Raw genomic sequence first — 21,190 nt, 5'->3', positions numbered from 1 at the left:
GTGCCTTCATGAGTAGGGCTTCCTGTCTCAAGCTAATACTAAATTAATTGTCAACCTTGCCATTATCTTAGTTGGAATACAGCAGCGTGTACATCAGGTTTAGATATTTCTCAGTTGTTACAGGGAATTGGCACTTAACCCATAATGCATTTCCATAAACAGGTGAGCAGCTCACAACACATACTGTATTCGGATAATTTAGCCCGATTCACAGCCGTGTATTGTCTATGAAGAGACAGGAAGACAGAGAGGATGAGAATACTGAGGTTATCGAGTCATTTCCTAACTACCACGTGAAGGATAAAATCCCTTCTATAAGCTGATCTAATGTTATCTCCACTCTTCTGGTCCCCATTACTTCTGCTGGAAGCCTTTCCCAGAAACTCTTTCATCTGATAGTTAAGAATGTTTTCCCAGTTTCATGTCTATATTCCATCAAGTTCAGGTCATAGCCAATTTAATTTCTGTCAGCATTACTCTTGCAGTCAGAAACTGCCCTACTGCGTTTATTGACAGCAGTCACACCCCTTCTGTGGCTCCGTTTTGATAAGCTAAATCTCCTTTAGTCCCTGGTCATAAAACAAGGTTTCCCAGTCCTCACACATCCCACCAGTGCTTCCCTGCCCCATTCCAGTTTAAATTCCCTTGCTGACGCCCCACGCAATGGCATTCAGCCTCCCATCTCTGACAAAGTACCTCAGCTGGTGGTTCTCAGGGACACTTCTCCCATTTCTTTGGTGCCTGAGAGCCATCCTTTCATCCCTGGCTACTGCTACAAAGGTGGTCACATCGTAACAAAAATTCTTCTTATTTCCTACATGTACGTCCTTGTGCTTTTTCATATTAAGTTTCATTTCATGTCTGTCACTCCAACCCCCAAGGCCACCCACTTTCTTTCCTGTACGTTTAGGTTCTCCTTTCTCACTGGCAATGTCTCCAAACTTTGTCAACTCCAACATTTCATTAGCACATTCCTAATTTGTGCTCCAAGGTCATTAATGAAAATGTTAAATAAGATGAGTCAGACTGATCCTTGACGAACTCCACTAATGAGCCCTTCTCCTGCCCTATGCTTCCCCTTTCACAATCTGTTGCTGTCTCCCCTTTTAGCCATTCCTCGCCACTCTCACACAAAACCCCGTCTCTTCCCGCTTAACTAGATGTTTCCCATGTGGCATTTCATCAAGTGCTACACTGGAGTCCAGACAGGTTCGATCTACAGCATTTCCTTTGTCCAGGAAATCAGCTATTTAACCAAAGAGAGATGTCAACTTACCCTGATGTGATCTACCTTGTACAAATCCAGTTGGAATTGATCCCACTCTCCAGGAACTTCTCTGCCTTTGTTTTTCTCAAGAACACACCCTAAAGCCTTATAATAATATTGAAGTTGCATCAAGAAGCCTTTAGCTCCCTGGATTGCTCTTCCAGGCCCAAACTATATATATTTGCTATTCAGTTATGTGCTATATCACCTGTTTGATATACCTATTAAAATATTTGCTGTCATTTTGTATTTCCGGCACATCCAGAACGCTGGAGGAACCTCAGTTCGCACAGAAATGTGTGCCTTATCAAATTACTCAACACATTTTAACCTATAAATTAGTCATTCGTTGCGATGATTCGTTCAAAGATTCGATATTTAAGATTTATTATTCAGGCACTGCAATGAGTAAACCTACCACAAGTCACATGGTATCACTTCCCGAATCATTATTATGCTCTCAAATTATACGCCCTGACATTAGTGAGCTCCACCTGAAACTGCTTTGTTTGCTCTGTTACAAATGAGTTTAAGATACTGATTAAAATACTGGTGTTTGAAAGCCTGGAAATTATTTCCTAGGAACAGCCAAAAGGGGAGGGAGAGGGAAGAAGCCCACCTGCAAGTAGCAGTGGAAAGGTGATGTAGACTCGGGTAAGGCAATATTTGGACCACAGCTTACTGAAATCATCATCTCTACCTGCACTCTGTCGTGTCCAGTTCTTGGTGTCTGGACATAAACCTGTATTTTTACCAGTTAGAAATATACAAATGTTAACAATGCAGGGACATTTTAAAAGCAAAAATTAATCCTTTCTTACTTCAACCAAGGGAAATTATTCTGCTTGGGTTGGGGTGGTTTTTTTGGTTTTGTTTTCTGGGGATTTTTTTGGCCTTACTTCGGGCAGGCAGGGCTGGAATTGCCCCTGATTTGCTCTGAGGTGGCTGCACCTGAAGTCTCACCCTCGCTCGGATCGCTCCCAGGCCCTGCCACCGCTGCCCTTCCCTGCGCGGCACAGAGGAGCCCGCGCCGCTTCCCGGGGTGCCCAAGGCACCTCTCAGCAACCACTTGCAAGAACAGCTGTAAGGGGGACTTCAGATGCAGTCACCTGGGAACTCTTGAGTATTCCTTCTGAACACTAACTCATTCCTTTGATGCTATTAAATATACGCCAAAAAAAAAAAAAAAAAAAAAAGAATAATCTGGAAGGGTAAAAGCCATTACGGACAAGGGCTTCCATCCACTGCATAGTCTCAGTGCCACTTGCACTCCCTTGCAAAGCAAAGAGCTAGCATTGCGCACTGCAGCTCACGTCAGGACAGGGACAATAGCTTTTCATGCACATTTTATCAGGATTATAACTGCTGCGCCACATATAGAAATGTGTGATAAGTGCATTATCAAAATTATAACTGTATTTTAATCACAGCATAACAACCTCACCGAGCATCCCTCTACAAGGAAGGCAAACCCAATAATGCCTAAGTCTGAATCTGAATTTTGAGCCCTCCATGAGTGTTTGAGTGGGTTCAAAATTAAGTAAAATGAGTTTATCTATCCCTATTTCTATAATAATACTTAGCACTTAGCACTTCTCATCTTCAAAGCACTTTACAAACATTAACTAATTAACTATTAATTGGTAAATTTGAAAAGGTTGATAGGTGAGGTGAGTTTCGGATAAGACCCAGCAATACGGATGTTTAGTTTATCTGTGAATTACTTAATCATTAGTGAATCATAGAAATTAGAAATGAAAAAGACCTATGGGGTCACCCTGTCCAGCCTGCTGCCATTACAGGATTTTCCCTTACAATATATTCTCAAGTGCTTTGTCTAGTTTAATTAGAAATTATCCAAGCAATGGGGCTTCCACTGTTTCCCTTGGGATGCTCCTCCTTAGTCTAATGTATCCTTCTGGTAGGAGGTTGTAATATTCAACACAAGGTTTTCCTTGCCATTTCATCCCATCATTTCTATGTATGCCCTCTCGGACCACTTCAAACAATTCCTATGCATTTCAATTACATGCAGAATTTTTCACTTGCTCCTCCCTGGGTGGGTCTGGCCCAGAGCCACCAGACACTGGAAAGTATCTACTCCTGAAAATAGAAAAGCCAGCTTTTGTTGGCACTGAAGTCCAACTACAGCCTAAGCCATACTGTAGATTAAACCACCTTAACCTGCTTCTCTTTAGAAGGTGATTCCCACGTACCCAGAGCTTGAGTATCAGCCCGGGCAAATCTCTCCTCCCTCTCTGCCAGCACAACCAACGTTACTTCTTGTCCATACAACTTATGCAGACTGTAAGGTCCTCTGAGCATGTAAGCTAACTGATTCTCACTACGCTTGCCCAGGGACTTCAGATGCAGTTCATCAGCGCCTCAGTACAGCTGCCAAATCACCAGATGAGGAAGAAGGGGATGTGCCTGTGACACTAAATGTAATGCTCCTTGGGGAGAAGAAAGTTTTACTTGGATAGCTTCCAGACTTCAATGGGAAATCAGGAGGATCGCCCATATGCTCAAAATCAACCCCGTTTTCGAGTCCTTTGTGGGCCATGAGCAGATATTCTCAACACCTCGGAGAGAAGAGCTAATTCCCTCGTTTCCAGTTTTCAGAGCGACTGTACTCTTGACCTAACCAGAGCCCTCCTTTCTCTCTGATGCCCATGCAGCCAACACATGGCTCTTCAGCCCCACGCCAGCCCCAGCTCAGTACTGAGCCTATGCAAGCATTTCGTGTTCAGAGAAACAAAGTTCAATTCCTTTCAGCCAAGAGGTGCCAGAAGATAACCCTCCTCCTCCTAAAGGCCATTGTCACGCTTCTCCAAATCCTGGACTAATACGGGTTTGGCTTCATGGCTGCCTTACCTCACCTTATACACTCATTTTGCTATGGCCAGTCAGCTGCCTTTGGGTACCTTTCCAGTCCCAAGTAATCCAGGGTTTCCCAATGTCACTAGCTTCCTACATTGCATCATCCATTTTCTATGCTGGAAAAACCACAGGAAGATGTGAGATATGGACACATCAGTCGGTCTATTCACAACCAGTCTGGATTCCTGAAATAGCATCATAGGTCTTCACCTAAGACAAACAAGCCTGCTAGCTTGTCCAGATGATCCATACTATACAAGACAGGGATGATTTGAACTTGGGACAAGCATTTTTTTTTTTTCCATTTCCTAATGTAAAATCTGTGCAGCAAAAATCTAAATAAACTCCAGCTATGTAGTGAACAAAGACAAACATCTGTCACTCGTGTGAATTCCCCCCAGACTACGATAACAGATCACTTCTGGTCAGTTTACTGCAACAAAAATAAAGCTGAGTATTTTAAGTTCTAAAAATACACAAACAGAAGTAAATATACTTGACCTGAGACAGTCAGATGAGAAGCCAGGTCATGCTGTTTTAATTTGTTATGACCCAAAAAAAGCTGATGAAAGCTTTTACAAGATTGCATTGAGGTCCCTCTCTATGGTAATGCCTGGATCAGCCATGATGCCCCTCAGAGCTATCCTGATCTACTGGGCAGAGGGACAGAAGCATGAACCAAGACTCTCGAGACCATGCCAACTCCTGCAGCAAAAAAAGCTTTGAGTACAGAAAGGGAAACCTAAAACTGTTTCCTCAAAGGACATCTACACTTCCTCCACTTGTGCTGCAAGTCACTTTCCTCCACCAGCGATTGTAACAGCCCTGTTAATAATTCCAAAAGTCTGCAACAATTTGAATCCAAACTTTGAAGCCTTTTCTTGCTTTGAAGAAGATATACTTTCTGTTGGGGGGGGGGGGGGGGGGGGGGGGGAATGAAAGTGTTTTTTTCTTTTTTTATACAATGACATGCAAAACAGTACAAGTTTGAAGACGTATCAGCAATTGTTGTGAATGTTTTGTAGTCCTCGATTCAGTATTTACCTGCAGGGACAATCTTCACTTCACAGAAGTCATCATCTGCCTATCATTTTTCCAGCGTCTGGTACTTAAAAAGTAGTCAATTTGACTTTTACTTTTCAAATTGCAGAAGAAAATAAATGTTCTCATTTCTTGTACACCACAGAGGCACATAGCTAACAGTATTAAATACCGACAATTCAATTGCAAGCTATTAGCATTTTTATTTCATTTCCTAATTTGAAGGGAAACTATCTTGGAAAAGAAAATTTTGAAAGAGACCAAGCATACACAGGAATAAACTTCATTGCTTCTCCATTGAAAAATTCTGTCTCACAACAGGGGTGAGATTTTGCAAAGCAGTTAGTGATGTCTGGGTGCTTCCTTTGACAACTCATTTCAGGAAGCGCTGCACACAGCCCACCTGAAAGCAAGGTTGCTTTTGCTGTCACATCAGGCTTCTAGAAAGAGATGCCACCAAAACCAGCGGGTTCCTTATCATCACAAGAAATCCCAAACCTTCATGAACCTAAATAGTGTAATGGACTTTTAATCACGTGAGGATAGGTGGCAGAGCTTTTTTTCTTTTTCAAACTGGTAACTGAGATAAAATTACATTCATATATAATTAATACACGCTCAGTCATTTCTAAAGGAAGATATTTTTCAGTCAGATATTCAAATAGCTGAGTTTTGATTTTCACTGGTGCTAAAACATATCCCAGAGATGTGGAGAGACAGAGAGCTTACACCATGGCTCAAAATAAGAAAAAAAAAAAAACTTAAATGTCAATATATACACTTGAATAACATAATTTTACATGTTGAAAAACAAACAAACAAACAAACCCCAACAACAACTACCAGCACACCACAGCCTCCAGCACATCCAAATATTTCAAAGGCTGTTCTTGCAGCAATTCGATGCTCACACGGACACTGTCCCCCCTCAAAACCCAACTTCTCATTTGGTCTGGTCACGTCTACACCGGACCCTCTGCGTACTTCACAAACCCGTCCCCCTGTTTGGTACAACCAGGAGGCGAAGGGGACCCTGGTGACAACCGCAGTGGTGGCCCAGGTCACGGCTGAGCCGTGCTGGGGGTGAGGGTGCAGGCGCTCGCCCAGCGTGTCCCTGCATTGTGCTCTGCTCCTGTCACTTCTGTTGGTGGATGGGACTGACTCCCTATGTGTTTTTTTTTTTCCTCCCCTGAAAATCAAAAAGCGGTTCATGAGTTGGTCGAGAGCCAGCAAAAATGAATAGTAATGAGCCAATTTCAATAGAAATAGGCTCATTACCATGCCAGCGGCTGATAAAACCAAATGCTCTCAATTCTCTCCAGCAAACGAGGTGCTGTAGGCAGTGTCCACCCTCCTGCCTGCAGGAAATAACTCACAATTTCAAAATTAAAAGAATCAAAATACAAGTTGGAGTTTATTCCTATGTTCATACCTACGTCCCCCTGCAGGGTCGTTTCTAACTAGCTGCCAAAAAAGCTCTGACACCGCTCAGAGTCTTTTTCTTGAAAAGAGAAAAAAAATGTTTTCTGTACATTGTTCACTCCCTGAATGGTAATGGGAAATCCTGTGTAAACTCCAGCAAAAGAGACGGTCTAAGGAGCTCCTTTGAATTCAGCACATTGCTCCGTTCACAACAGGAGGCTACAGGTATTCTTCAGAGTGTCAGAAACCTACTTGCAATTTCTCAATTGCAAGAAAAAAAAGGAGGGGAAAAAAAAATCACCTCTAAACCAAAACCCCAAACCAAGCAAACATAAACCTCTCAAGCCATAAAACAACCCCAAACTGGCAGGACGGTTTTTGATAACCGAATTAGATGATTCGGAGAAACAGAGAAATGATTTCCCATGCTCCTGATTTCTCCACACATCACCTGACAGTGGTAGCATACGGAGAGCTCAATTCGGTCTGCCTTTTGCTGAAGACCTAAATCCTTCTATTTTTACCCCAAAAGTGTTTTGGTCCCAGAGACTACGGGCAGGAGATGAGCAGGAGAGGAGGTCTGCCTGGCAGAGAGCACCTGAGACACACTAAGCCAAGACACGCTGCCACCACTGCTTGAACTCCAGAGGAAGGATGGATGGATAGATACCAGGACATACAGCCCATCCCCACGCTGACAAGCTTTGATGGGGAAAATGAGGGGAATTGCCTCTCTTTCCTCCCAAACTTCACGAGGGAAGAAAGCAAACCAAGTTTCAGAAGAACAAACTCAATACTGAAGTGAATGGTGTACATCAGAGACATTTCTGAGGCAGAGCAATTAGCAGGGCAGGTTTTTGAAACAAAGGGAATCGAGCAGACCATAGTGTTACCAGGTGGCTCAGATTTCACCATCTTCATTTTTGGGGCAGGTTAAGCATTTCATAGGCACCTCTTTCTCCAGATTTCCCCTCCTGACCAGACATGGTCCCCACTGCCTCCCTTTCCACCCTGAAGCCACCACTTCTCAACCATCTGCTTGGTCAAGCCAGCAACACTTAGCCTTCAAAATTATTTTCTCTCTGCCATAAAACCTTGCAAGGCTTTCCATTTCAGCAGCTTGAGAATTTTAACTATCCCCTCTTTGCCCTGCCAGCCATTTAAGCCCTGAAACTACAAGCGGGCTGAGTGGAGTACATCATCTGTAAACTCGACTTGCCTAGTCAGGGGGTCTGGGGGGCTTTCTGCGGCACTGAAATAGAGCCTTTTAACACTGAACGGTGCAAATTGTCCACTGGGGACAACTTCAAATGTCTCTACAATGCATATTTCGCAGTGCTTACTGGCTGGCTCCGGCTGAGCTGCTACTACTTATTTAGGAGCCTACAAAAACTATTTTATAGATTTTGTTTTGCTAGAGTAAATATTAAGTTTTAAATACATTAAGAAAAATCAGCACAGGAAGAGAAGCAGATTAAATAAACCTTTCAGAGAGACTATTTACTTTGTATTTTTATTTTTTTTAATGAACTCCTTTCCCCGAGGTCAAGACACTGACATTTTAGTACACAGAGACTTTAAAAATGAGAATGCACTCTCTCACACACACACTTACTGAAGTCAGCTCCTCTTGTTAATATTAAACTTTTCTATCTGGTTATGACACTGGCTGATATAATAAAGCAGTGATAGTCTTATTATTCAAGCACTGCTCTGATAAATTATCTACACTAATTCTGGAGCCAAAGCTGTCTGGTTCCAGCTGGTGTTGCTTAGATCTGTCTTAAGTCATTAGGAACCAGTGGAAAACTCTTTTCTGGAGGCCAGACCTGATCCCTTCTTGTCCCTAGAACATCCGTGTGTGTGTGTGTGTGTGTGTGTGTGCTCACACTTGTACAAAGCACATCCTTACTGCTAATCTGCTCCAATTAAGGCTTAATGGGAGTATTTTGGCTTGTGGGGGCTCTTCTCCCTTGATCTCTTCTCTCTCCTTTCTGCTACCTGTGGAAGGTGATGCACTGTAACTCAGCATCACCAGCAGTGCCACTCTTAAAAATAAAAGCAAGCTACAACTAATTCAGTAGAGATACCCTTGTTTAGCTACGAGATTTTGAAGCTAAGCCTCTCTGCGTGCTGGTAGGACTGATGATGTAGCCAGGACTTTCCCCAGACTCCCCCTGCAATCCTTCACACTGCCAGTGTTCATATACACACTTCAGACGTGCACATACAAGGACGATTTCTCCTGGCACTTGCCTGATGCAGAAATTCACACACAGCATTACTGCAGAGAGGTTTTACAGCTCAGCTGATAGACACAGGTCCTGAACAGCAGCCACAGGTCTTCACCTTCAGGCCCCTGTGGAGTGGATGGAGCCATGGTGCCAGAGGACCAGTCCCATGGAAGTTTAGATGTCTCTGGTCAGCCTGCATGTTCACATTTAATTCTATCTTGCAAAGTCTGGGTCTGAAAAAAACTGCTAGGACATCTAACTCACCTCCTTGCCAGCACAATCCCTTTCTCAGTATATCACCTGGTCTGATTTTAAACAGCCTCCAGCCTAGTTGGACACAAGCCATTGGGTTCAGTACAAGAGTAAATGGATGAAGTCCTATGGCTCACACACAGAGGGGCTGATCAAAGGGTCCCTTCTGAGCTTCAAACCTGTCAGCGTATGAAGCAACAGAAGGAGCTTCCACCACTTCATCCTGGCAGTGACTCAGCTGCCTCAGGCATCCCTCCATCAGGAATTTTCCTTCCCAATATCCAGTCTTGACTTCACTTAATTTCATCCAGTTCCATTTAACCTTCATCTCCCTTCCCCTCTTTGTGCTCCCTGGGCACACTGTGCCCACATCTTTCCTTCGTCACTCAGCCTCCAGCCCCATTGCCATCCACACACAGCCCCAACACGTTTGGGCCTTTTTTTGCTGCCAAATCTCAGCACAATTTCCCATCACCCAAGGATGACCTCAAGGCTTTGCTGGAGGCTCTAACTATATTCTGGTGGCTGGAATATTTTTCCACATTAAAACTCTTATCATCATTCACTCGTGTTTCTCATCTTTCAGTTCTCCCTGTATCATTCCATACTTGCAGCTCCTCCCCATTTTATATCATCCACAAGTATATTCCTTATTCCAGATCATTAATGAAGATGTTAATTAACACAAGAGCTCAAGCTGCGGCAACTCACCAGAAGCCTCTTTGCAGCTCCACATCTTTCTGCAGCTTTTGCTGTTGTTTCTGGTCCATCAGTCAGGGTCTGGGGAACATGGTGCAGCCTGCACTCCTGCAAAAGCCAGAGAGACAGGACGGAGCCATGAGGAGGGTTCAGGAATGCCTCTTGCTCTCTGACAAAGCGTGTTCATCCCTGCCATCCTCCTGCAGTTTGTCAATTTGCCCAACTGTAAAATGGGAGCAACCTGACCAGCAGGGTGGGACAAGATGTTGTGGTGATGTAGGACACGCTGCAGGAGCACAAAGTCATGTTGGCAGCTTTGTAGTTAGCTTCTCCGACAAAATATCAATCTCCATTCCTCAAGTAAACACAAGCCTTAAATTCACATACACACAAAATTAAGCAGGAGATAAACTTCCAGATGGGGTTTGAGGAAAGAAGGCAGATCAGATGGGTAGCCCAGGAAATCTGTGCAATGTGCACATATAAACGTATGCCTGGGCACATACATGTATTAAGAACTGTTGATTCCCCACTGTGATTAAGAGGTTATTAACACCAATAGAAAATCACAATTTGCTTAAGTTTCCCAGGAAGCATTGCTTAAGAGAGCCCAGCAGCTCACCCAGCATGCCCCTCTATTCCAAATTGTTTTATACAAGTGTCCTGGTTTCAGTTAGGACAGAGTTAATTTTCCTCCTAGTAGCTGGCAGGGTGCTATGTTTTGGATTAGGATGAGAAGAGCGCTGATAACATGCTGATGTTTTAATTGTTGTAGAGCAGTGCTTACACCAAGCCAAGGACTTTTCAGCTTCTCGCTCTGTCCTGCTAGCGAGCAGGCTAGGGATGCAGCAGGAGCTGGGAGGGGACAGACCCAGGACAGCTGACCCAAACTGGCCAAAGGGGTATTCCATACCACCTGACGTCATGCTAAACAATATATAGGGGTGGCTAGCCGGGGTGGGGGTGGCCGGCTGCTCGGGGATAGGCTGGGCATCGGTCAGTGGGTGGTGAGCAATTGCATTGTGCATCACTTATTTCGTACACATTATTACTATTAATACTATTATTATTATTATTATTGTTATTCTTTTCCCTGTCTTAATAAACTGTCTTTATCTCAACTCACAGGCTTCACTTTCCCGTTTCTCTCCCCCATCCCAGAGAGGGAGGGGGAAGGGTGAGCGAACGGCTGTGTGGTGTTTGACTGCCAGCCGGGCTAAACCACAACAACAAGCCTGCTCACAAACAGACTCAGATTCCTCCCCAGACAAAACCCACACGAGCGACGCGTTTTTCCATGCTCAAAGTAGCTTGTTTTCACCTAAGCACAACCCTCTTTAAAGGAGCAAACTCTCTTTAAGGAAGCAAAATCTTGGCAGCATCCAGCATTTCCTCCACTCTTTGAAATCAGCCCCAGCAGCTCCTGAGATGCAGCCCTCCCAGGTAAATTATCAAAAAGCAGCTTGCAAGGGAAGCGCTTGACTGAGGCCTCTAAGTACTGCTGCTTTTTCCACTGCAGCCCGAAACAAGCCCTTTTTCAAGGGAAGAGGAGTCAGGAGGAAAGGGCAGGTCGGCAACCTGCGCTCAAGGTCGCGGCTGTATAAACACCTGCTTGCTCGCCGCTCGCACCTGCACGGCCTCGCAAACAGACCGGGTACGGCTTTGTCAATACAGCCCTCTGCCCGGCGCCGCGGGGCAGGCGCGACCTCGCTCCTGACTTCAACGAAAGGCAATGAAAGGAAAGATTTTGCTGCCGGCCCCAGAAGGTCAAGCTTCTTTCCCTCGAACATCGTACTTCTGAAAAGACTAATTGGGCTCTAAAGATTGCAGGTGTCCCGCCGAGTGAGTGCTGCAGCGCTCGCGCTGCGTGAGCTAAAGGATGCCTATGGAAAGCAGTTTCTTTATGCTGCCCATGGGTTTTCGCCCTGGACACACACACAGACAGACTAAAATAGCATGGAGAGCACCTGGGCAATTTTTCCCCCTGGGGTGGTTGGATCCCTTCAGTGGATCATCATTTTTAAAGAGATATTTGGTTGGGTTTTATTTCACACTAACTAGCTTGCCACCAACTAACTGCCAGGTATAATATATATGCAAGGGTGAACAAAGCTGTTTGCTCACCTCCCTCCCCCTGCCCCTCATTTTGTTTGGGCTTTGAATTAGTGCCAAGTTTATGTAAAGTCTTATGGCTCTCCCTCCCTGCTTTTCCGTGCGCACCAGAGGCTGGGCGGCAGAGCAGCAGCCAGAAAGGCAGCATGCCACCGGTGGCGGGAGGTGAGGTGCTGAACCATTTAGTGAGGTGCTGAACAGGTACTGAAACCACGAGCATCACAGCCTCCAACAAACCAGAGTCCTCCAGCACAATGGGAAACATGCCATAGCCAAACACCATTAAGCTTTTCCCAGGTATTTGCTCTTTATCCAAGGCCAAAGTTCACAGCCATCACCACGCTTGTGCCCGGTCCCTGCACCTTGCTGGGGCTCCCCGCACTCTGCCAGGGGAGAGGGGACCCCGAGGGGAACAGGAGCCCTTCGGGATCCCCTGCCACACAAACCGCTTTGCATCCCCGTTTATTCACCCCCCGAACAGCATTAGCATCCTATAAGCAGGGAAACCCAAGCGGTTTGAGAACAGGGTTTCAGCCTGTCACAAGCACAGCCCTTAGTTTTGCCTGGGCTTGCTCCCGCAGAACACCTCCATCCTCCACGCACACCCACAAAATCAGGCATTTCGCCAGTCCCTCATTTAGCTTTTGCCATTTACTGGTTTTGTATAACACTTTGGTTTCCTCTTCATCTGTTCCCAAGGTTCAGCTGTCTTGATCCCCCATCAACTCTCTGCTCATCCCCCGATACATTTCTTTTAAAGCTATCTTCTGAGGTCGAGTTATGTTTCCAAGGCACAGCGTTCTCTTGCTGAATGAAGCGGTAGGGGCGGAGGGCGCGATGAGCCGCCCGTTCAACGCAAGCCAAAGCGCAGGAGAACCACTGGCCTTGCAGGAGCACACATCCCACAGCAAGCAGACAATGGGTGTCCTGGGACAACGGCAGGGTCGGGGGGTCTCAGAGATCGCCCTGGCTTAAAGTTTGTGAATTTTCCAAAGGATGTGCACTGGAGGCAAAGTACTGTGTGAGAAGGGGATAAAGAGTTTTTTCCTCTGAATTGTTTAATGTGGTGGTTTCCCCAGTACTGCCAATAAAACTGTAATTACTGCCTTGTTCCATGTCCACCAAATTTATACAAGAATAAAATAGTTAGGAGTGCCGCTTCATAGGCCCTTGGAGCAGGTAAAAGTGTCACTAAGCCACCCCAAGACCAAGGATTCAATACATGACTTTCAGGAATGCTCCACTCCCTCTTCCCCATCTGCAAGGGAAACATTTACAAAAGATTTGAGCTTTCTCCTAAAAGCCTGACACTTCTGCTATTGATGATACATGCCACCCCATTGTGGACAACAAGGATGTCCCACTCCTCCAGCCCCAAGCCAGTGACCACACCAAAAACATTCAGTGCATAAAGAAAGATGGGCACGGACTGACAAACCTGCCTAGGAAACCAGCGTGGTGGTGGTGCTGGAAGCTGAAGAGCTATTCACCTTTGTCTTACACAGGAGCTAATTAAGGCAGAATCCCCAATTCTGATGTCAGGCCAAACAGAGGCGGCTGCTGCCGCGCCAGGCGCTGTGAAAGCCCTCCTTAATTGCAGCCGCAACTGTCAGCATTCAGGCCAGAGCTTTAGTGCTCTCAAAGGAAAATAAACAAAAGTGCTCCTACAGGCTTCAAGATGCTGAGGAGAGGCTAAGAGAACTCGAATCTCTCCCTTCACAAGTTTGGATTTAAGCCTCCATCCCCATCAGAAGGTAGCTGCTGCGTTACAGCCCTCAGATGTTCTCCTGGAGGCACCAGGTAGGTTTTAAAGAGCCACAAAACCTGTATGACAGGGTCTGCACTGATTTGACAAGAATTCCTGTGGAGTTTCTAGGGTTCAGGTAATTTGATGCTCATAAAGAGGGGCAGAATTAGTGCTTTGAAGGGGAAGTTTATGCAGAGCATAAGCATGAGATGGGCACTAGCAGTGCTGAATTCCCCAGGCAGCCATACGAGTGCACTGCTCCTGACCTGCTGGAAACTTGTTCCAGCCAGCAGACCCCCAGCCCTGTTCAGCTGAATTCCCTGACTTTGTCTTCAGCATTGCCGGTGTTTGGTGCCAGCTCACCCTTGTTATTCTGAGGTCCTCGTGGGATGGAAAAATGATCCCAAAAGGATCTCAAACAAGCCTCAGAAAAATAAAATCACGTGCTGGTACTGACCCCAGACAGGTAGAGCCACTTTCATCCCATTGGAGTAAAAAGCAGTGCTCATAGTATAACTCTACCTTATATTTCACATCGTTTCAATAAAAACAACTGTCATGGTTTCCACCATGTGAATAACCGGCTATATTGCGAGGACAGCTTCGTGACAAAGCTCACACCGAGGTGGCCGAAGCTCAGTCTCCAAAACGCTGGTACAGCTACATAACAGAGCGCACTCGGTTTCTTTTGCTCCTGGCTTCTTTCCCCATCCCTCCAAAGGAAACAAAATTCAGCGTGATAAATGGCCACCTTAAACCCATGTAATCATTGTAACGCAACGAAACAAGATTTGCTGGAGCTACTTGAGGCTCTGAACCTGCGAGCGCGAGGTGGAGGTGACGGGAGCAGTGATGGAGTCGCCTGGTGCGATCCAGCACAGCCATGTCAGATGCGCCACAAGGAGCTGGGCTGGACACCCCCTCGCCCTTTGGGACTGCCTCGGCGCACCTTCCAGATCGCTTTCAACTAACGCCGGCAGCATGTGCATATAGCTCCTGGTCTGGGAAGCCCAGGAAGCAAAGGAGGGCAGACAAAAGGTGGGGAAGATCCCCAAAACATGCGTGCTTGCAGCAGGCTGGATCTTCCGGCTGCTCACATGGAGAGGATCTCAGCTGGTGCAGGAGTTTACTGCTGGCTTCAATTTTACACGCTCAGCTTTCTCCATCAACATCTCATCTCTCTGAAAACTGGAGTCTTTTAGAAGAAAAACTGAAGAGCTTTGCATTTTGCCATTCGGCACAAGCCTGTGCCCCCACACAAGCAGGAATCACAAATTGTCCACTTCCTTTCCAGGCACAAAAAAATCCTTAGCTGAGCCAATATGCTTTTTTTTTCCATATTTAATAATTTGATTTTGAAGGCTAGTCATATCAAAGAGCAAAATATTCAATATCGTTAATTCAGTTTTGCAAAATATATTCTTAATTTTAAAATGATTTTGCTCGGAGTGGTAGTGTAGTAATAAAGCAGGTATTGACCAGATCTTATTGATTGTGCAGTCCTCGGGCAAGGAACACTGACCTTGCTCACACTCTTATTGCTTACGCTTTCCCTGGCCTTCTTCATCTATGCCCGCTCAATAATATATTATTAATATATATTTTTAGCAAAAACTGTATGTTACAAGGTTAGGGCTTCTCTTAGTGATTTTTTTCCTGTGCTGCTCTGCCTTTGGGTTCTTCAGGGAAGAAAAGATTTCGCAACCAACTTGCTCCTGGGCTGGTGTTCACAAACACCTTTAAACAAAGTTGCTTTTCTGATTTGATGGAAGCCAGGCACACATTTCCCTTCTCTTTTTAACTGAAAGATTGTTCAGTTGTCAGTCCCTTATGGGACCAAAATTCAGGGAATAAATACAGTCGAGGGAAGAGCTATATCTCAGGTGCTTAAGGGAGAAAGATAGCAAGTATTTCAAGTGAGATCAAGAGTTAATAATGCAATTTAATTGTTGATCATTCTTTGGAGATAATTATAACTGATTCGAGGGCTTGATTCACCATTGCCTTGCACTTGAAACAGTCCTCTACACCTACTCGAGGTGGGATTAAGACTGGGGGACGGATTTGCCGGCCCTGCCTGACCACGCTCCCCAGTGGGGATTGTCCTCGCAGCACAGGCACCGTCAGGCCGCCGTCTGAGCAGGACCCAGCACCAGCCCAGGCACCCTGGCTTGACAACACCGAGCTCTCCAACATCACAGGAGTATCCAAACACTGTTAAAAATGAGCAGAAACCAGCCACAGGCTCCCTGGTTTGCAGACCGACCCCGGGGCAGCGCATGGGACCAGCACCCCTCTCCAGGCACAGCACCCAAACTGCCATCACAAAATGGCACCTGGGTACCCCGGCTGCCCCCATCGCAGCAGTGTCCCTGGGGCTGAGGAGTGCCAGCAGGACTAGAAGAAGGGAAACGATGCTTCAGCAACACAAGGCTATGAATCCCCATCTCCTCCCCATTCTTCCCAAGCAGCGTTACAGGGGGCCATGCTGGGAGTGCTTTGCAGCCACCAAACTCAGACCATATGTAAGCTCCAGCACTTTGCTTTGGGCCTATGCCTTTCCACCGGTGCAAAATTAGATATGGAAGTAGAAAAGATGTATATCTAAAATGATGCACCCATCCAGTTTTGTTCACAGGATTTTATCTGTTATTGACCAACTTTTATTAGGTGCTAGAAAAACAAACCTAAAGCAAAATATAAAAATCAACAGAACGAGCAAAATGAGATACCGATTTGCAGAACTTGCACTGGGAGGTAATAGGGCAGACGTCTACAAACCGGGCTGTCTCTGAGGAATAAATGTAATAAAGCGTTTGCAGATCAAGGTCCTTAACAGACTGTTAAACTTGGACCCTTTGGCTGGTTAATTCTGTAACCCACCTATTTTCCTAGTGCATTAACAGAAGTTAGCTGGAAACGAAACCAAATGATCTGCAGTCTACCTGCAGGACGCATCACATCTCATTGTTGAGCCCACGCACTGCACTGGTATTTGCATGTGCAGCTTGTCACTGGGAGCCGAGTGCTCAATGATACTTTTGCATGAATGACACTACGAAAAAAAATAAATTGTATCGCATTGTATTACCAGCCATTGAGGGCTCTTTTGTTTAGTTTGATAATATTACATGTTTAATAAAACACTGTTGAATTTTGATTGCATCTTGTGAGCACAGTCCTTTATCCTTTCGCCAGCTGGCTGATACAAAAGCTTATTTTCTTTTTAAAGACGTTCTAATTCCCAATCTCTATCTCTCACTCCCTGGGCAAGCGGGGAGCGCTGGGAAGGCATGGTGCTCAGTGGGGAGGCACGCAGTGCTGCCAGCACCCACGCCTGCGGGCAGATACAGGGGCATGCGGGGCAGGTGTGCTGGGAAGGCGCCGGTGGGGTTATCCGTGCCCCTGGGACAGGCTGGATGAGCAGCAACAAGCAGCCCCAGAGCGAGCTAATTACCTCGCCTTGCATCAGTGTGAGAGCAGGAGGAAACGCAGGCTGCGCCCACAGCCCCGGCTCCTCTGTCGTGTTGACATCCTCCAGCCAAAGCGATCAACAAGTTCACCTTGCGTTAGAGCCGCATCGATCACAATCAATTAAATCCTGAACTGTGAAAAAAGCCTCACAAAACTCTCCTTCTTGATCAGTTCGCGTGAAAAGGCCCCTTCCAGTGCTCAGGACGGTTTGGGCTGCTTCCACTGGCTCCTTCAGCATGTAAGGAGCTGACATCTACCCTACAAATGTGCCACCACCACATCTAACCAAAGCCATCACACCAGGCACTGCCACCTTCATGAACCCACAGCAGGAATTGCCACACATCAGCCCCTTCCCCAGGACCAGACAGAAAGTGGCCATGTTGCTTTGCAGGTGGGCAGGATCCGGCCCCTGGGGCCCATTTCCCATCCAGAACTGGCCCAATCCCAGTATGGCCCAGTTTGCTGCAAACTGGGTAAATGAAATGCTCCCACCATGAAGTAGAAACGTCTCAGTTTGAGCACTTACAAAGGCTGCTCCCCAAAATCTGGCAAACCAAATGGCCAAAAAGGACTTCCATCAACATTTCCCTGAAATAGGAAAAAACAAGTGAAAACATACTCTTCTCCACTTCTGGATCTGGCCCAACTTACATGTGCCTGGGGCCTGCACCTAATATTTCTTGAGGTGAGAAGAGAATTGGCTGGATTATAGGAATACAAATTGGTAAATTTGGGGTGGATTAGACGCATAGCAGAATATAAGTTTGTCTTGTATTAGCATAACTGTGTCATAAAAATGTAGATTCGGAGACAGATTATTTGTGGTACTGTTAATATGTTGTTGCTATAGCAAAAGATGTACACAATATTTACACTGTATTTGACCACATAAAACATGTCGTATACAGACACAATTTTTCATTAGATGAAAGAGAGCCAGAGGGCTCTTCATGCTGCCAGTGCTTGCGCTCCTGATTTTTCCTTATTTTTTACCTTTGAGAACAAATACACTTTTAAACCATCATTACTGTATTTTGAACAGTTAATATTTCATATCGTGACATCGCTGCTCAGAGGTAACAGGTTTAGTTGATTACTATTTGTTTATAGTGCCGGAGAAACCTACAATCATAGAGAACATAAAAGGATTGCAATTAGATCTATTGGTTGAGAGCTGCACTTCTCTGACCCACTGTAAAGTGCTTAGCACTATCAAAGAGATAATGCCTACTTGCAGCTGGCACATCTGTACATAATAATATGAGCTACATTGACACAGCCACTAAAGACTGCCACTACCCTCTTTAACTGGAAGCAGAAAACAGATCATGCTTTTAAAGAGTGTATCAACAAAAACCCTTCCACACTTCGCCAGAATTAGCACGCGTGTTTACGAGGAGCTTTTCTTTTTTACTACTGCTTCTTCAGGGAAGCAAACCAGAGGCTTTAAACAAAAGGCCAGGGACAAATCCAGGCTTGGCGTCAGGAAACAGCATTTTCCCTGATTGCAAACCTGCCTCAGAAGGGCATTTTGCCCTCCCTGCTCTCTGCTGAGTACTTCCCCAGGGGCTCACAGTGGGGCATGGCAAGGAAAGGTGCTGTGCTCTCAGCCTGGCAGGCACAGTGGGACCTGACATTGTGCATTTACACTGACCAGTTCATCCCAGTCTGCTCCTTTCACAGATTTGGAAAGCTTGTTCATTTTGGTTTGGTTTGGTTTTTGGGGGGTTGTTTGTGTTTTTTTGTTTTGTTTTGTTTTGTATTCTAGAAAACATCTCAGCCTTTCCCCATGGGCAGCATCTTCCCCACCACATTTATCGTCCCAAGCATCTGCAGCAGGAGAATGGTTTTGTGACATAACCTCATTCACCAAGATGCAGAACTTGCTTTCTTAAAATAAAACCGTATATTCTGGCAAAACAGCTGAACTGTATCTCCCTGGTGCAGGCACTTCACTGGGAAGTCCCCACTTCTGTCACTGCTTTAATTTTACCTGTGCAATTGTACCCATCCTTTCTACCCGACGGCCAGTGCGGGCGCCCCGAATGCTGCCATGCTGAAGTGCGATGCCAAGCTCTTTTCCAGAAAGCCAACAAAAAGGCCACTGGAATGTTTCTCAACATTGCACCACACGTACAGGACTCAAAGCCCACTGCAGGCAGAAAAAACCCTCTCGTTGACCCCAACCATCTGCAGAGCAGGCCTTGGACAAGTGAAACTGAAAAGAGCAAGGAGAAATACCAACACTGCTTTCATGTGCGCTTTCCACACCTCCATCACCCGCGTCCCCTCAAAACCATTTTGAAGCAAGTCCTCAGGCAGTGCACGGCCTCAGGCAGCTCTGCCCAGCTTGGAGCAGGGGGTCAGAAATTGGGATGGGGAAGGAAAGCACTTTGCAGAAGTTGGCTTTGCAGAAAGGCCAGGTGTGTATCAACCACCTGCGTATGAGCAACACCGAGGCAGCGTGCCGGGGAGGCTGGTAGAGCCTGTGGGCTGCGGCAAGCCAAGGCACTCAATATTTTATGGTATTTTGCCCTAGCATCAGGTGGGAACCAGGCAGCCAGCCGTGTTGAGACGAAAGCTGAATTAGTATCCTCTCTGTGGGTTTTTGTATTGACAGAGCAATCTGCTTCATAAAGCACGGCTGAACTCTCAGGCATGCACATAACCAGTCACCGAGGGCTTTCGCCTGTGTTCCCCCAGCCCCGCAGCACCAAACCGAAGCAGGTGCTTGAACCAACTGTGAAGTGGTGAATGTAAAACCGGGATAAAAGGACGTATACAATTAAAGGCAATGCACGATTAAGCCTGTGGAGTTCACCGCCTTGTGATACTGTCAAGGATAATGGCATAGCACACTGGAAAAAAATGATTGCACAACTATGGCTGAGGAGCACATCCCAAGTCATCTTGCTAATGACAGTAAAGGACTCCCACTGCAAGGGAAACTCCAGATTTTCACATGAAACCAAGCTTGAGAGGCTGTGGTAGAAAAATCAAAATGATGTTTGGTTTTGACCTCATCAAAACATTTGATTGTGACATGGTCAAAACCTTTCATTTTGATACAATTTAAGGTTTATTTTCTTCCAGTTTGTTAACTCAATTCTTATGTTACATTGTAACTTACAGATGGTGAAAATATTTTGACTATTATTGTGCTATGACTTTTCATGTTGGGCCAAATTAGTTGGCTACTACTATTATGTTATGACTGTAACAGTCAAAAGCTTTAGACATTTATGTTTTAACATTACCGTATATAACAAAGCTTAAAACAAAGCTGGTGCAGTCAGAACAAATCCAAGTCCTGTTTTATTGAGCCGAGAGATAGCAAGTGCACTAGAGGCTGGAGCTACCATACGGTGAGCACAGCACGTGCCACGTCGCACTTGGTGGCCCTGCAGGACTATGACAAGAGCTGGAGATCCTTCTTGTCAGCAGCTTGATGCTGCTTTGAAATTGGATCTTCAGCTCTCTCTAATCCATCTCATTTTTAAGCACTGGTAGAAGCAAAGGAAGAAAGCAACAAGCATCAGCTTTGGGGGACTGTGTGGCACCAGCTGTCAGGATTTGAACCTAGAATTCACAAATTTGGTGCTTCTCTTAAAAGTCACAACTCCTGCAGTTATATGATTATATGTTGTTTCAAATTCATAGTTGCAACAGTTGCTAATCCTCAGGACTGTAAGAAAAATCTTGCAAAGAGGCCCTGGAAAGGCCAACACACCAAACTGATATAAAATAACCCACATACCATGCCAATGCATTCTTGTCATCTTTTCAGCCTGGGGAGAGCACAGCCTGACTCGTTCTGGTTCAGGCTGGACTTTGGCGAGACAGAAGCCGGCAAGACCACTAGTCTGGTGGTTGCACAAGGACATAGCCAGGGCTTTTTCATCTTGCACCTCACTCACACAGTCCCAACTGCAACATGCAAATAAGTGCCTGTGCCATTATCGTGCGGGTCATTTGTATTCCTTTGCCTCCGCGCTCCTTATCGCTCCGCTATATAAGAGTACATGTGGGATCCTGTCATTCAGCCTGCGTTGTTCTGAG

The 21,190-nt window shown here is 45.7% G+C and overlaps 1 long non-coding RNA gene across 1 annotated transcript in view; it reads right to left on the bottom strand.

The window, feature by feature from the left end:
• The window catches only part of LOC121067236, a 140,934-nt gene extending 130,960 nt beyond the window's left edge, over nt 1–9,974 (bottom strand). The window contains exon 1 of the long non-coding RNA XR_005818190.1: nt 9,808–9,974. This is a non-coding gene — a long non-coding RNA (uncharacterized LOC121067236). The remainder of the gene's footprint in view (nt 1–9,807) is intronic.
• Between the last annotated feature and the right edge of the window lie 11,216 nt (nt 9,975–21,190).

The sequence above is a fragment of the Cygnus olor genome, chromosome 3 (assembly GCF_009769625.2).
Source record: "Cygnus olor isolate bCygOlo1 chromosome 3, bCygOlo1.pri.v2, whole genome shotgun sequence".
In the NCBI taxonomy this organism is placed as follows: domain Eukaryota; kingdom Metazoa; phylum Chordata; class Aves; order Anseriformes; family Anatidae; genus Cygnus; species Cygnus olor.
Note: the sequence above shows the minus strand (reverse complement) of the source record. Positions and strands in the feature narration are given on the sequence as shown.